At 42.1% G+C, this 17,687-nt stretch overlaps 1 protein-coding gene and 1 long non-coding RNA gene across 3 annotated transcripts in view; one reads left to right on the top strand and one right to left on the bottom strand.

Moving 5' to 3' along the window:
* The window catches only part of LOC142072150 (uncharacterized), a 79,906-nt gene extending 76,867 nt beyond the window's left edge, over window positions 1-3,039 (top strand). Inside the window, exon 3 of the long non-coding RNA XR_012668484.1 lies at window positions 2,775-3,039. This is a non-coding gene — a long non-coding RNA (uncharacterized LOC142072150). The remainder of the gene's footprint in view (window positions 1-2,774) is intronic.
* Window positions 1-17,687, bottom strand: part of EFNA5 (ephrin A5) — a 279,547-nt gene that overhangs the window by 78,490 nt on the left and 183,370 nt on the right. The window lies entirely within an intron of this gene.

Consider the following 17,687-nt stretch of genomic DNA (forward strand, 5'->3'; position numbering starts at 1 on the left):
TTTTCTCCAGTTTTATCTTAATTAACCCCTTCAAAACAGAATTATACATTTTTCTTTTTTACACTTGATAAAATGCTCATCTCTCCAGAGTTTCCTGTACAACTGTGATTCTCTGAAAATGTGGAATTAATATTATGATCATTAGGAAAACCTGCAATATTTAAAATAAACAGATTTTGTGTCATGCTGTCTCTGTACTGCTATGCTGTATTCTACCATTTTTACTATCTTGACTATAATGAATTCATGTTTCCATTAGTATTTGTCTTCTGGTGAAAATGATGAGTATTTATTTGAATGAGCAGTAATATACAATGACAAATTCTATTTCTAGGCTGATAATTTCAAAAAGCACATCATGTCAAGCAGTGTGGTAGCATTGTTTATTTGATATCTTCAAAAACTGTGAAGTTGATCACACATAAAAAGCTGAGAAGTAAAAGGACAGAGGAGCTAAAAATAGACCTTTGCTTTCATAATCCATATTTCATACATGTAGAGGAGATTCTTTAAATGGAACTTTTGGTGCTTTAGTTACATGAAATGTATGAAGGTGGTCTACATTTCCTTTCACCTGGCTGACTGAACATAATGGCATGTTTTTGATTAATGTCTTTTAAATGAGTTATCAAAAGGTTAATGCCAATAAGCCCACACTGTAGCAGGCCTTTGAGCCAATATCCCTGGTTGTATACGTTATGATCAGGTTAGAGAAGTTAAACACTTTGCACCACCAAATACTTCAATCTACATATCCAAATTGCAACAGGAATCAAAGGAATTTCCAGCTAGTTTGCTTGTTGCTTGCAAATAGCTGCATTAATTAGATAAAATTTTGGTTCTTGAGACTGAAGACTTTCCCCCTTCCTCTGCTTTTGAGCATATTTACTTTGCAGACAATTCATTGAAAGAATGTGTCAAACTGTCTTTTAGAGGGACAATCAAAATACACATTAAACACATCCATATTTTAGCCTCTGACCCGCTAACCCTGGCACATTTTTAAAATTCTTCTTGTCAGGATAAGTAAAAGCCAGCTAACCATGTTTGTCTGTGCCCAGATCCTTTCATGCTCCTACCTGGTGTGTCCAGAAGGAGATCGGGAAACCCCCTTGCATTCAAAGGTGTCAAGTGCGTTGCCAGAAACCGTTTAACCAAGAAAGAATGAGTAAATGTGTGGGTGAGAAAGATTATTTAGCAGACCTGTTATATAGGCCGATACATGTCAAGAGACGCCAAATGAGGATTTTAAAGGAAGAATTGCCCTTTTGCTTCAAAAAAGCTGTTTAGGTATTTGAATGGGGGAAAGCCTGCTCTTTGCTATCCACCCACTCCACATAGTCAGCTATGGATTTAAGAAAATGGGTGGTGCCTCTCCATCTATACAGTCAGAACTCATAGCAATCTGGCAATGGAGAATTTTCTTCACTTGACCCAGTACAAATTGCTATTTTTCACAAGATTCCCAGTGAACTGTAAAACCAACACTTTGGTCCAGTTAGTATCAGCATCCATTCAGAAGCCCTATAACCATGATGCTTTAGTGAAGCAGAACCTCCAATTCAGAAAGTTTTCAGCATACAAATTTCATTTACCAACAGAAAATAATGATTCTGAGTACCTATTGTATATGGCATGCTACTATTTTGATTTTATGTCCACGCATTGATATACATAGATGCACATGTATGGTATTCCTTATGTAGATATATTTATATTGCAAGAGTTTATTCTTTCAACAGGAAATGTAATACTTCACCCATAGCACAGTAACTAGAATCAGGATCCAATTCAAACAGATTTTGATCATACTGACTCACATTTCACTTGTTAATTTTGTTGATGCATGTTGGTTTACGCTTGTATGGTTGATGGGGTAGCCAAGGAGACTCTCCTGTAAAAGATGGTTATAAATGGAGTCTGAATCTGCTCAACATCTGCTGATTAGTTTTTGTTTCTATTCTAGGGATGCTCACTGTGATAGATACATTGGTGGAATCCTCACAGAGAAACCACCTGTAGCCCTTTCCTGCAATACCAAAGTTTCCCTCTGGGCTAAAGTATTAAAAAAAAAAATGTATTGATTGTTTGGGTAACATCAGGACATTGCAGCATCTCAGGAACCAGCTGTTCACACACTGTAATCTAGCCAAGCAGGGCTTGTTTGAACATGCAAAGCAGGAGGATACAGTGTTTTGAGCATAGGTAAAGGTGAAGGTTATATCATGCAATGCCTGCTTCCGTCAGCAAACATATTCCAAATCCTTCACATTTGTTAAACCTCCAGAGAGCTCATACATCCCTTTTGGAGAATGAATATTGCAAATCAAAATGCAAACCAAGCAACGCAGTGTTGTGCCCAGGTTTTGTGTTTATCTGGATGTCATCAATGGTTTGTTGAGCAGGCTCATACCAGGTCAGTAAACGGGAGCTGCCCTCATCACTGATTTACTGTAACTTCAGGCAACACCAAAAGAACACTTTGATTGACGCCACTGATTTGGGTGGTTCAGCACCACATGTGGTGTTTTTGTTTGGCTTGTGGGTTGCTGGGAGGTGGGGGTGGAGTCCATCATTATTAGATTTTGGGTCCATTCTAAGTATACTCTAGGTCAGCTCAAAGCACTGCAATAGGCACTCCTAATAGCCAAATGGCTGTATACATGGGCTGCCTATTTCATGTTCCTTTTGCAGACAGGGGGCTGTTCAAATGCTAACGCCTAACCCTGTAATGGAAACATTACTTTCATACATTTCTCTGTTTTGATTTTAAGCTTTGACATCACAAGCTTTCTGTCCAGATTGCATCCTTCGGAGAAGAGCTCATTTGGTTCAGAATACAAGCTCTATGCACTGGGAGAAAAGAATGATGGGATACAGATTTAAAGACCCAACTCTTGGAACCAACTGACAAAATCTAAGGACATTCCACCCCTCCTCCCCCCTGCAAACTACAGATCTCTTATCAAGGTATTGAATGCATTAAGGAATGCAACTCCCAGCTACTTATCATCTGATTAAGCAACATTACTCTGAGTTCCATCTCCTGATGAACTGTGGGAATGTCACAGCATAATTACTAAGAGGAGAAAACATAAGATTGTATCGTAAGATTTCTTTGTTACTCTGCTTTTGTACTTACAAAGAAGAGATTTGCTGCACAATATAATCATGGTGAAAGTATAGTATAAAAGAGCTTTGAGATACTGGGATAGTAGGATACAGTCAGAGGCCTAATATGAATCTCTTCATTGTTCCAGTTTATCTCCCTTATATTACTCGTTTTTTTTTCTTTCCGTCATGTGAACTATTTCCACAGTACTATAAAGTACAATAGGATGGAAAGATGGTCTAGGGCACAGACCAGTGGACAGAGACACAGGAGTTCTGGTTCAATTCCCAGTGACAGATTTCCTGTATGACCTTGAGCACACAGACCTGTTTCTCAGTTCCCCATCTGAAAAATGTGGGGATAGCATTTCCCCACTCTCTTGGTGTTGTGAGGAAATAAGTCATTAATGACTGTGAGGCACTTGGATTTGACAGCAATGAGGGACATGTATGTACCTAGAGCAGGGATGGGCAAACTTTTTGGCCTGAGGGCCGCATTGGGTTTCAGAAATTGTATGGAGGGCCGGTAGGGGAGGCTGTGCCTCCCCAAACAGCTGGGCGTGGCCTGGCCCCCGCCCCCTATCTGACCCCCCTGCTTCTCACCGCCTGACGCCCCCCCCCCGGGAGTCCTGCCCCATCCACCCCCTCTGCTCTCTGTACTCTAACCGCCCTCGGACCCCCCCCCCCAACTGCCCCTTACCTCCCCATCCAACCCCCCCTCTCCTTCCTGACTCCCTGACCGCTCCCGGAACCCCCCACCCCTGACTGCCCCCTGCCGCCCCATCCAACCCCTCCCCTCCTTCCTGACTGCCCCCGGAACCCATGCCCTCATTCAACCCCCCTGTTCCCCGCCTTCTGACTGCCTCAACCCTTATCCACACCCCCGGCCCCTGACCACGCCCCCCCCCCCCGAACTCCCCTGCCCTCTATCCAACCCCCCTCCCCAGGTCCCTGTCCCCTTACTGTGCTGCCTGGAGCACCGGCGGCTGGCGGCATGGCTGCGCCAGGACAGGCAGCTGAGCCACCCGACTGGAGCCAGCCATGCACCGCACAGCACAGAGCACCGGGTCAGGCCAGGCTCTGCAGCTGCGCTGCCCCAGGAACTCGCAGCCCCACTGCCCAGAGCATTGCGCTGGCAGTGCAGTGGGAACAACAGAGGAAGGGCCGGGGGTGAGCCTCCCGGGCCAGGAGCTCAGGGGCCAGGCAGAACAATGCCACGGCCCATATGTGGCCCGCGGGCCATAGTTTGCCCACCTCTGACCTAGAGGGAAGTATGTCAAGGAAGATCAGTTCAGAGAACTTTGTCCTACCATTTAAGACCCAGCTTTTCTTTCTTTGGATGTATTCTGATCAGTTCTCCAAAACTGAGTTCTACATACACCTATGTTAGCTGCAGATGAGGCCAGTCCATATAGAATCCTTAGGAGATAATTCATGCTGAGAAACAATTACTGCATGTTTTCCATCTTCATCTAGTTCTTTATGTGTATCGGGGAAAGAGAGGATTTTATAGGACTGTAGCTCTGCTGTTGCAGAAAAGGAAAGTAGGGAAATTCAGTCGAGATGAAATTACTGTAAACTGGCTGGAAGACCATACACTCAAAGAGTAGTTATCAGTGGTTCACTCACAAACTGTGAGAACGTATATCGGGGTCAGTCCTGGGTCTGATACAATTCAATATTTTCGTTAATAACTTGGATAATGAAGTGGAGAGTAAGCTTATAAAATGTGCAGATGACATCAAGTTGGGAGGGGTTGCAAGCACTTTGGATAACAGGATTAATTTAGAACTCAAAATGACCTTGACAAATTGGACAATTGGTGTGAAATCAAGAAAATGAAATTCAATAAAGACAAGTGCAAAGTACTTCACTTAGGAAGGCAAAATCGAATGCACAACTACAAAATAGGGAACAACTGGCTAGGTGCTAGAACTGTTGAAAAGGACCTGGAGGTTACAGCGGATAACAAAGTGAATATGATAAGTTAACAATGTGAAGCCATTGTGAAAAAGGCTAATATGCTGAGGTGTATTAACAGCATTATGTATGTAAGGCACAGGAGATAACTGTCCCACTCTACTCAGCATTGGTGAGGTCTCAGCTGGTGTGCTGTGTCCAGTTCTGGGTGCCACACTTTAGGAAAGAGGTGGATAAATTGGAGACTATCCAGACAAGAGCAACAAAAATGATAAAAGATTTTAAAAAGCTGGGCATGTTTAGTCTTGAGAAAATAAGACTGAGGGGGGGGACCTGATAAAAGTCTTCAGATATGTTAAAGGCTATTAGATCACTTGTTCTCCATGTCTACTGAAGGTAGGACAAGAAATGATGTGTTTAATCTGCAGCAAGGGAGATTTAGCCTAGATATTAGGAAAAACGTTTTAACTGTAAAGGTAGCTCTGGAACAGGCTTCCACAGGGGATGTTGTGGAATTCCCACCATTGGAGGTTTTTAAGAACAAGCTGGACAAACACCTGTCAGGGGTGGTCTAGGTTTACTTGGTCGTGCCTAAGCACAGGAGACTGGACTTGACTTCTTGAGGATCCTTCCAGGCCTACATCTCTACGATTCTATGAATCAGTCAGTAGGAGGTGTTTGCATGTTTAGCCACTCCTTGTTGTCCAAACAATTTATTTACCCTCCTTTCTCCATCAAGTCCAACCAGCTAAGAGTAAGACAGTCTGCTTTTGTTCTCAAACCTGGATCTCCCAGCTCACACCATGCTGTTTCCATGCCGTCTGGTGGGCTAGCACAGTTTTGAGAGCACCTCTCTCTTTATTTTACTCTTGCACTAGGAAGAGATTCCCTCCCACTCACCCAGTTGAAAGGGAAGATGGAGCTCAGCATGAAGTTGTCTTTTATGGGCAGGAGAAGTCTCTTGGAATTCCCTCTTGAAATGAGAAGGGTTTCCCACATGCAGAGAGGCGAGAAAGAATTTAGTCCATTATAGGAATGAATGTTCAGGTCAATAGAGAATAAGAGGAGTCAGTGGAAGCTGAGGGGTGCAAGTTTTAAGTTAGCAGAGGGTTAGGATGCAATACGGACTCAGTTGATCGAGGGCTAGAGACAAGGGATTTGTTGGGAGGACAGGCAATTGGGCAATCAGAAGAGAGGGTGAAGAGTCTGGAGCAATACTGGGCCCTCACTTTATGATCACTACTAGCTGCTCCCCACTGTCATCACCTCCCCCTTTTGTATCTCCTCTGCACCTGCTGCACAGCCTCCTCACCCTCCCCGACGCTACCAGTGCCATCTCTGCCCCAATGCTCTCCCTGATTCTTACCTATGCCTCTTCAACCCCACAGCCCTGTGTGTCTGCTCTACTCCCTCCTCTCCTCTGCCCTCCATGGCTGCTGCTTTTCCATTATGGTGGCTGGGATCCAGCAGAAAGAATGGAGCCACCAAAGAGTGGAAGCAGAAAGACAGGAGGGTTACCGTCTCCACAAGAACCACTGTGGCCCCTGGTAGGAAGATGAATCCCTGCCAGGGGTAATTCTTGCTGCCCCCCTGCAGATTTGGATACATGACAACCCAGCAGGGCTGTGCAAAGGGGCTGCCAAATGTTTGTCATAAGAGATGCATGACACATGGCAGTGGTGCTGTGCATTCTAGCTATGCATCCTTTAAATCTGCTTTTTCTTGTATTTTGACTGTTTTTTTTTTTTAATACTAACATTCAGGGTTTTTTAGACGCTTTCAGCCTTGTTGAGGAAAAGTGGGACTCAAGCGTGCCCAATGATTAAATGCCCCAGGGAGCTAGTTTGTGGAGCCTGGGGACATGTGCAATTTATAACTTAATTCCCAGTACACTTAGAACAATTGAGAATTAAAGATACAATCAAAGCAAGCTTCAGGGAGTGAGTTTCGTCAGACAATGAAATGATGGTGGAGAAGAAGAGGAAGAAAAGACTTTTTCGTCTTTCTAGTGACAGAGAGAATGAGTCCATTCCTGCAGAGGAATGCACCACCTGCAAGATAACATATCAGCATGCTGCATGACATATTAAGGTACTAGACAACTCTACTAGAATTCACTTCCAATGGTTACATTTATGTCATCACCTGCCAAAAACCAATAGGCACTACTGTTATATACTAAAACAAAAGCACACAAGGGATAAAATGGCGAGGGATTATAATTGGAACATTTTGAATTCCTATTGTTGTTTACATGTCTGTTATCTTTGATTTCACATACGGTCCTGTTTCTCATCTCTATTTCATTTTATTAAGCAGCATTTCTCAGATAGGCAAAGGAAAAAGGCTGTATAAGAGGAATGTGGCTGGATAGGAGAAACATGATGATACGTAATATCACAGTGTGTATAGTCTTAAACATAGATGTTTGATATATATGATACATATTTCTCCAGCAAATAAATTTTAAAGAGATTCCTTGACTTTTTCCTTATTTATCAAGTGAAATTTGTAAGAACAGATAGTTCATACCTGCTATGCACAGTACTGCAGCAACAAAAAATGATGCCCTCCGCTAGCCTTTCGGTTTATACCAGCCTAAGCACTGGCAAGACTGGCGTGCCAGTGTCTTTGAACAGAATTACATCCAATAAGCAATTACATTCAGGCATGGCCCTCTTCTGTCAATCAGACAATAGGGAGACCTTTCTCTACCCTCATTTAACTCTGTGCCTGTTACAATGTAAAAGGATTGATTTGTAAAGAGCTAGAGTGTATCTGCTTTTTGACTTAGCTGCTGCTCTGTACATATTGATGAGGCAAGAAAAAAAAAGACACTGAAAGTGGATGAAAGAAAGACCTAGTGCCACAAAGCAAAGGATTGTGGGCTCAATCCATTTCTGCTCCATGTCTCCCATTATTGCCTGCTGACTATTTCTGATCATAAGGGAGTGTGAACTATCCATGAGTACAAAATGGATACAGCACAAATTGATTCAGTCACATCACACAGACACGTATGAATAATGAGGTTCAGTAGCAGCCTGTCACCTAGCAAGCATATCAGTGTAAGTGATTTATTGAAAACTTGACTGAGTAAAATCTAATTCATCAAAGAGAAAATATATATATATAAAAATCTGCTCTTGATATCTCTTCTCCCTTACATTTTGTTAGTTTCTAAGGTGCCACAAGTACTCCTTTTATTTTTAAACTTGTTTGCTGGAAGAAAAATAATTTAAAAGGAAAAGGTAGGCCCCATTTCCCTACAAATAACTGGTAACTTCAGAAAAGGAAAGCTGAGATAATCTTGCCCACTTCCTCTGCTAAATACGTCTCCCCCATCCTATATTCCCAGATCACACTAAATAGCATGACCACCCATTTATGGTACAGATTGGTTTCAGATACTTTTGGGAATGTAGCAGCTCCCTAAAAGTCATCATTTCCATTGGAAGACACCCTGCCAGTGATTCCAGACATCTAGATTTGCCACATTTTTTTAAAAAAAGTTCCATCTGGACAACCAGTGATCATAGGATGGGTCATAATGTGGTGAGAGGAAAAGGACAAATGCAGGTTCCTTCTCAACTTCCCCCACTGCTGTCCAACAAACAGACCAACCTCAGAGAGCATTTTCCTCTAAGTCACCTCAGCCCAAATCCTCAAAAGGGTATCTAACTCCCACTTCAATTCTTCAAGTCAAAAATACAGGTACCAATGAGATCCTCAAAACCCCTGCTAAGCTGCCACCTAACCTTGGAGTTGGCCTAAAAATCTCTCACCGCCTAAATTTTCAAAATAAAAGTCCCTGAGTTCCTAAGTGTCTTCCTTGGGGCACGTGCACTACTCTCTCAGTCCTGTCAGCCTGCACCTATCTCATGTCTAAGCCCCAGCAGGATCCTTGAACCAAGTGATCCTCAAACCATGTGAAGTCAGTGCCCTAACCTATAGGATATTCTGATGTAAGTCTCTCCTATTGAAGCTGTATAAATAATTACATAGGCATTGGGCCAGCAAGAGAGTAAGAATGACTCTACTGACCAGTAGTTAGGACATTGACTTGAGAGGTGGGAAACCCAGGTTAAAATTGCTTCTCTGTGTCAAGCAGAGGGAGGAACTGAAAAAGGCTCTCTCACAACCTGAATAAGTCCCCTAATCACTGGGCTAATGGTTATAGGGGAAACCTCCTCCTCTCCCAGCCCATTCTGTGTGGAGTTTCTTGCAAGAAACATCTTAGATGCCTGACTCCTGGAGAACAGGTCTTGGTTAGGGATCCCAAGCAACAAAAGGCATCTCCCTCCAGCCCGGACTTAGGCACCAAGCTCCCTAAGACTGGTGGAACTTGGCACACACCACTGTCCTGGGGATCTGTTCCTGGCTAGCTTACTGGGCCCCTGAGCAGCGTGCTGGCTTTTGTAGGTCCTATTCTCAGGCACTTATCTTCCCAATGCACTGTACAGGGAACCCGGGCATCTAACTCAGGGTTTGTGGATGCCACTTGGTGGCTAGGCACCTCAAAGTTGTGATGCTAAAGTCTCTTTATGGATTTGGACCCTCTAGCCTTCAAACATATAGTTATTTGTTTTTAAAAGTAGGCTGATTTCAAATGTAGACCAAATACAGATACAGGGCTAAAGCCAGCGGCACCACTTGCATGATCAAAGTAAAGGAATTATGCAGGTGACTATGGAAGAGTCACTTTAAGCACAGGAATAATAGTTACACTCACTGCAGTGGGGCTATGCGAGTGAGTAAGAGATGTGGGATTTAACCTAACACTGATACAATATTGATGGGGGGAAAAGACAATATTTTAACAACAAAAAAAGGAATGTTGAAATTGTGCATCTCCTACTACACCTGACTTCGTGCTTGGAGTTCTCACATCAAGCAATTGCTTTGTGTAAGAAGTTAAATGTAAAAGGAAAGAAGACTGATAAAGAGAACACACTGGTGTATGATTTAAATAAGGTTTAAAGCTTTGAACAAGTGGGATCGAGAACATTTGATAACAAGATCCAACTTCACAGCTATCACTTTAACTGATCAGTGAGTGCAGTACCATTTTAGTGGAGGCAGACGGAACCAGTTCTGCCTCTTTAAACAGTAAAACCAAAATTAAAAACGCACAAAATAAGTTAAGCAAATGCAGCAATAAGATGATTAACCTATTTAATCATGTTAGTTTGCAAATTGCAATTATTTAATATAGGCAATACCTAAATTAGATGGGGGAGAATGCATCTGTAATATCTGGGATGTCCTCAGAATCAAAGGCAGCTTCACAGAGTTCTGAAGTTCTCACCAAATGCTTATAGATGTTTTCAAAAAGGAACCTCCTACTGCAGGGTACATATTAACTATATTCCAATGTGCCCTACATGCAGTAACCTTTTGATCAATTATTTCCTGAAACTTCTTAAAAAAAAATTTAGATTTGCCTAGATAGGTCTTGTGATGTACAAAAATTGTACTTCATCATACTGAAAACCTTACTGCATGTAATTATCTTTTGACAGAGGGAGCGACACAGCTATATTTTACATGCACTTAGTTAGCTGTGTCCTAAACACCAGGCTTTGTATTGAAAAATGCAGCAAACAAACAGAAAATTAAACATCTGCTTCACTGTAGACATAGTGTTAGTATTTTTTAATTCAATGGCAAACTTTGTTCCAAGCAAACCACCCACACTGCTGAATAACTTAACGATAAGACTCCAAGCACACTGTGCTTGTTGGCCAGAAAAAAGAAGTCCGCACCTGTGTGGCTGGAATTCTCATTCATATTTCTTATGTGCCTTTGAGAGCTCTCTTTCTTGCATGCTGAAACTCAGAGTGGCCTCTAGTCCTACTCGGTTAGATGAAAAAAAAAACAAAACACAAACCTGTTTCCACTTAACTGACTTTAAACAACTTATTCAAAACATTTGGATGTTGTGTTACATTTTGCTTCCAAAACACACAATTTTTTCCAACAGATATGAGGAAATGCATACACTGAACACATTCCCCTGAGAAATGTTCTTCTCTTTCTATATTTATGGAGACTGATTGTTGCTTTTAACTGTACTATCACAGCCTTCTTCTGAACAGTCACGGAGGTCTTTTCCTAGCCAAAACCAAGAGTAACATATTAAATGATTATTGGATCATCATATAGCAAGGAAATAAGTTAAGCAAAAACACACAAAAAACCCCCACTTTTCCTGAAAAATACCTAATCGTTGAATACTACAGCTAGATTTGTTTCCCTGTACAAAACTGTAAATATATGCAGAGAGAGAGAGAGTGCGCGTTCGCACATATTATCTTTTCTTTCCTCTTCTTGAGAACAGAAAAGGACTCCTCCATACTACATAGCCCTGATTTTACATGACTCATGATCAGCTTTAAAGATAGAAGGATGCAATTACTGAGCTATATATCTGGGACCAAAATGCCTAGCTGGCAGACCTCCCCTAAGTACAGCAGTAATTTTCTTGCACAGTGTCCACTTTCAGAAACTCTGGAAGCAGAATGGGTTTTAAGTGTGGAGGGAAGTTATTCAAAGCAACAGATAAAATTTAAAAGAGCATTTAAGAACCTTAAATATCAAAAGCTTTTAAGATACAATAGAATTACTTGCTGATACAGCATCAGTAGGAAATTTACTGCACACAATTTCACTAAAAGACAAATTCCAGGCACTCTTCCTCTGGATCCAGTTACCACAGAGTATTCTGGCCCCAGAACTCTCATTCTATATGGCACGCAGTTCCATCTCCTGACTGAAACTATTACAATGAGCTGTCATAACTCAGCTCCCTGCAACACAGACAGCTTTATTGAACCCAGAGAGAAAGATTCAGCAAATATCATCCCTTAACATAAATGAAGTCACTCATAGGCTGAAACACAGTACCTAGCCCCAAGTCCCCAACCTTCAACTTAGTACAGTGAGAACTTTGAATAAAATATTTCATATGATAGAAATTAATCACACACACCAGGTGGGGGGAGCGAGGTTTTCAGGTAATCAGAGGAAAATACACAGCTGGAAAATGGTTTACTGCTTCCAGTTCCAAGCCCCATAGTGCAATAGAGATGGTTTTGATGGCAGCCTGGGTCCTTCTGACTAAAGACAGAAATTTGTTTAGAATGTAAAACTCTTTACTTTGTCCTCTGTGTCGTTCATGGAGCCACTGCGGAAGCAATGCCTAAGCATTCACACCTGTGACATGAACTTTTATTGCTTTCTAAAAAAATATTTTATAGCATCATTTTAGAAACAGCTTTTTAATTGTGCCACTGTTGCTAATGCCTCAAGAAAATCCTCTCTCCGAAACATACCCTTCAACATTACCTACTTCACATCCCCACTTAAATCTAACCCCTCTTTCTCCAGGTAGTTAACTGATCCTTCTACACCTTCAGAGCTCAAGCCAAGTAGGGTGACCATATTTCCCTGAAATCTGGGAATGTCCTTGTCAGAGTGACTCTGTTGATTTTGCTAAAAATGTGATTTCTGCTGTTGTTTTTAACCCCTTACGGGTCCCACAGTCAAATCCACAGAGTTCCAGGTTGGCTGAAAAAAGATAAAGGCAGAAATGAGTATCCTTTTCCTCTCTCTCAAACCCCTCCTCCCTCATGGTAAAAACCCTCTTGTGCATCATGTCATCCTTCTGCACCATATACTTCACAAAGAGTCTAAGGAGTTATTGCATTCTATTTAAGAATCTCTGGCCAGGTCATTAAAAGGTTTAGAATAAAGGGGCTCTGGAAAAGGAAAACTTCCTCTTCAAGACAGGTCAAGAAAATTACATATATCAATGTGTTCTCCATCATAAATGTGGCTCATCTGGATTGCTAAGCATCCTGTCATGGAAATTTAGCTTATGAAAAGTTTAGTCCAGCTTAATTAAAAGCCAAAAAAAAACAGGTAGCCAAAATAAGTACTGGGCATTATTTCTAACCATATCCACCACAGGAGCCACAAGAAATGTCCTACAAATTTACAAATATCCAGTTTCCCCTCCCTTCCCACCCTTATTTTTCTAACAAAATGAGTTTGTCCAAGAGGGTCAGACTAATGGTTTTGGGATAGTAAATTATGCTGAAAACAAAAACAGGCAGAGGTCGAGAAGGTCATGGGGAAATGGAAGGGAATTCATAGCATTGTTCTCTTGCCTCCTTACCTCCTCTCCACCAGACACTTACAGAAAACTCACAGTCTCGAGAAGACTTCATTACGTGTCTCTTGGCTATAAGGTTTGTGCTCATGGTGAAGTTGTGACTAAAACATGGGATCTTTTTTTTAACAACAATAATATGGGAAACCTGGGCAGCTCAAATGGAAGAATGGATGGGAGAGCATGCTGACACCAATATTATAACTGAAAGTCTATGTCTTAAGTGCAACACACACACTCTCTCTCTCTCTCTCTCTCACACACACACACACAATCCTATGGCACATACCATAGGTAGGCATAGCAAAAGGAAGGTAGGCATAGCAAGAGCAAATCCCAACATCCAATTTGGATCCAGTGATACAAATATATAAAGTCGAAAACTCACATGTGATTTGAGTTTGGGAAGGAGGGGTGTTCTTTTTGTTTGGAGTAAGGGGTTGGTATTGGTTTGGACATATTCCCCCCCACACACCCCCAAAAAATTGTTTCATGAAGGTGGAGTGACTGGCTGTGATAATAATCTGCACAATTATGAACTTCCCATAAAGTGTAACAACATAGTGTTCTGGCTATCGGCATCATACTGCACAAAACAAAGAAAATTAGAGGAAGGGAAATAAACTTTTGCAGTGGTTCTTCCCTGAAATCAGCTTTCAAATTCTTCAGACTGCCTCCAAATGACTAGAATAGGTTAGAGTGCTCAAGCATTTGAACTTGAAAGCCTAGGGGGTCTCTTACCATGCATGTGACTGACATGCCATCTCTCTCACAGATAGCATCTACTATTTTATTTTGTTTCTTTTGTCTCTGTGTTTTGGGAGGATTTTTGTTTGTTTGTTTGTTTCTGGCCTCTGTAGAACTCCAGTACCATGTTGTGCTTGAAATAGGAAGGCAGTATGCAGGTCAGGTGCACAGCTAGTATGCCTTGGATGTAACAAGTATATCTACATAAAATCTGTCTTGAATGATATGGAAAGCAGTGCTAAATCACAGATGCTTTTTTTTTTTTTAATCTAAAACAGAGAACTATTGAAAGTCTTATGTTTTCCCAGAGCTTGGAAGACTGAAAATAAGTTTATCACCAAATAAAAAGGAATTATACCACAGCTTTAAACAGGCAGGACTCATATCTTCAAAAATGAACATACATTGTTTGGAATAGTCCTCCTAAGGCAGAAAAGACAAAATTGCTTCTAATGACAGAATTTTTTAGCTTCTAGTTAGAAGGCAGAAGGAGGAGGGAGAGGAAGGCATTTATGAGAAATAAAACTAATGAGTCACAGAGCAGAAGAAAATGAATCTTGTAGTTCCTCACTTGTCAGCACACAACTTGATAAGAAATCAACTCACACGAAGAGCAATCCTTCTACAGCCATTCCTGAACCATAATTGTGCCAGTTGGCCTTATTTAGAGGAGGGGCCTCACTTTTTAGAGGTGTTTTTGAAATATTCCAGAATTAAGCTATCACACTCCTACAAAATAAGGAGCTCCCCAGGGTATTCCAATGGTATATGAAAACCACTCTCTCACACACACTTTTTTTTTTTAAACAGCCCACTTTTGAATCAGCAGCCCTGACAGTTCTTTTGTGATAAAAGTCTATGTTAAAACAAGTATGACTAAAAAGATTAACCATTTCAATGCCAGCAAAAGGGAACATCGCTGCAGTTACTCTAGCTGGTCAATGAAAGTTGATCTAAAGGGAACCTGTTGAGATATAACTGCCGGCTACTCTGACTATTTGTATATGTACAAGAGCTATACATGTACAACCAGCTGGAGAGCTGTATACGTACAGCCAGCAGTCACAAGGTTTTTGATGAAGTGAAACATCACACTGTGATACCTAACACATCTCCACTTGACAGTGGAGGAAAACGAATGCACAAATGGCAGCAACTGCTGGTGAAAATAATGGGTAGCACAATTTTTATTCCTTTGTGCTCTCCCTTCACCTTCTGCTGTCTTTGGGGAGTGCTGCTTTACTTGTGTGCCTCCCCATCATTCTTGGACTGTTAGGTGAGGACTTACCAGCAAGAGGAATTTAAAGAGGGAGCAGGAGGTGGTGGTGTCTAGCTAAGGAGTTTATGGGGCTCCTGTCCTTTCCAGGGCCGTCCCTAGCTATTCTGGGTCCCTATGCAGCCTCCCCAAAGGGTGTGTGTGTGGGGCCCCAGGCCTCTGCGGGGAGGGGGAGGAGGAGGCTGGCCCCAGACCTCCATGGGGGGAACTGCTCCCCCCCCACACACTCACTGGTGGCGTGCCAGGGGCCGGGTCGCTGCACTTTCTGCCACCGGTGAGTACAGACCTGGCCCTGCAACAGTCCTCAGGGAAGTGGGGGGGAGGCAGGGCTGGGGCAGGGCAAGGGCAGGGGCCATGGGGAAGAGGCAGGGCAGGGCCTGGAGCAGCACACAGTTGCGCAGGGCACCAGGAAATTTGGTGCCCCAAATTTCCTGGTGCCATACGCAGCTGTGTACTTTGCGTATGGATAGGGACAACCCTGATCCTTTTCCACCACGATCCTTTTCCACCAATTGGTGGAGGAGCAGATTCACCCAATAGGGAAAGAGGAAGAGTTCCAGCGAAGAATCTCCTATTCACCTACTTTCCTCTCATCCCACTGCATCTCCTCTTTGTTCCACATCACCGCCAGCTCCCTGTGCTGCCTCTGACTTTCTTTGGAGGGAAAGATGGATAACAGATTCTTTATACAATTTCTTTGAAATGTCTTAACAGTTGGTAAAATGTAAGAAATTTGGGAGGGATTCCCCCATTTTTATTTGTTTTTTGATCATTACAGATTCTCCAATCTGATCAACTCTAAATGATGGCATTTCTAAGAACTGGCACAGGAGCCTCAGGAATGTGCTCAGCCACACCCATAAGCCTTTGTACCCACAAATTTTCCCATTGAGGATAAGGGACCTGTTTCAGATAGCGTATTCCCTTTGGATACATATAGTCAATTGTTCCCTGTCATGAGTCTTGACATTTGTGGTGATGCAGTTTTGTGTCGATCTTGTGGTGATGTCTTTTCAAGACTCGTGATGACAGCCATCAAAACTGGTGAGCTCCCCCTATTATACCGAACTGCTTTAATCACTGGAGGTATCAAGCCACTAATGTCTTAACAAGGTCAAATATTTGCTCATTATGATAAAAATGAGGCAATGCAATGACCATTTCCTATGTTTCTTCTAGAAATTTTACTGTATAAGTATCTGACAGTGCTGCTAAGTGGACAGTCTAGTTCATGCCTAATGGCTGTTTCTATAAAGAACTTCAGCCAGGTGTAAAGGAATGAGTTACAGTCATCTGGATGTGGAAACTTGTAGACCACCATCATCTGGCTGACCTTGCCACAGTGGTGTCTTTCTGTTCTTGCTAATGTATCTTTCAGCACTTGGACAGGATGTCAGCCATGAGAAAGTTACTGCCCTTTTCCTACAATGAACACAAGCACAGTTTTCATGCCACACAGGAATCCCTGTTTCTCTCTGATGAACGATTGCTCAGTCTAGTTTAACCTCTGAGAGGAAGCAGATGTAGAGTACCTTAAAGGACAAGAGAAACATATCTCAGGAAAATAGAGATATATATCTGAATTCTGTCTTCCAAGCCAATGATATATCAGCTGCGCTTTTTCCCTTATTCAGTGGATTCAAATGCTCTTCTTTCAATTTCACAGTCCTTTCTGGCAATGAAATATGAAGAAGTGATGATTTCCTCCAAATTAGGAGGACATTAACAAGTAAGTGTTAATGTGAACACTGTTACAGTAATGCAATTATAATTGTATTCCACAAAGGGCAATAGGAAATAATTACTCTGATTCTCAAGTGATAGCTCTAAGAGAATGAGATTCTCAATCTTAAATTCATTAAGTGGGTTCTGGAACTCTGATTACAAGCCTAACTCTGTAACTGGTCGCTCGTTGTGGGAATGGTGTCTCCTGCCCCCTGACATTGAAGTGTGTGTCTCCTTCCTCACTTGGTCTGGTAATGGCTGATGGCCAGCCCAGATAAAATATTGAGGATATCCCCTCCTTTATGGGGACTGCCATGATACCCTCGCTCTCACACACACTTTTTCCAGACACCCCAAAATGAAAAGTTCATCCAGGACAAAGCCAGGCAATGTGGATGCCCCTAAAGCTCAGGACATTCTTCTCTAGCGTAAGTACCCTCCATAGCAAGTTATCCTACTCAGGTGGATGAAAAGCATCAGCATTGTGCAATACAATCAGTTTAATATCGTGGTACAGGACTATAACCCCCTACTACTCTCACTCCCATGCTGCGCCACCAGTGACATTTGCAGTAATGTTTAGCCTATGATAAAGTGAACGCCAGAGCATAGCCCTTCCAGTAGATTAATGGAGTTTAAATAAATAAGCAGATACATCTCATTTAAAGAGACAAGGTGGGTGAGGTAATATCTTTTATTGGATCAATTTCTGTTGGTGAAAGAGAAGATTTCAAG

This window comes from Caretta caretta, chromosome 5 (assembly GCF_965140235.1).
Source record: "Caretta caretta isolate rCarCar2 chromosome 5, rCarCar1.hap1, whole genome shotgun sequence".
Lineage (NCBI taxonomy): Eukaryota > Metazoa > Chordata > Testudines > Cheloniidae > Caretta > Caretta caretta.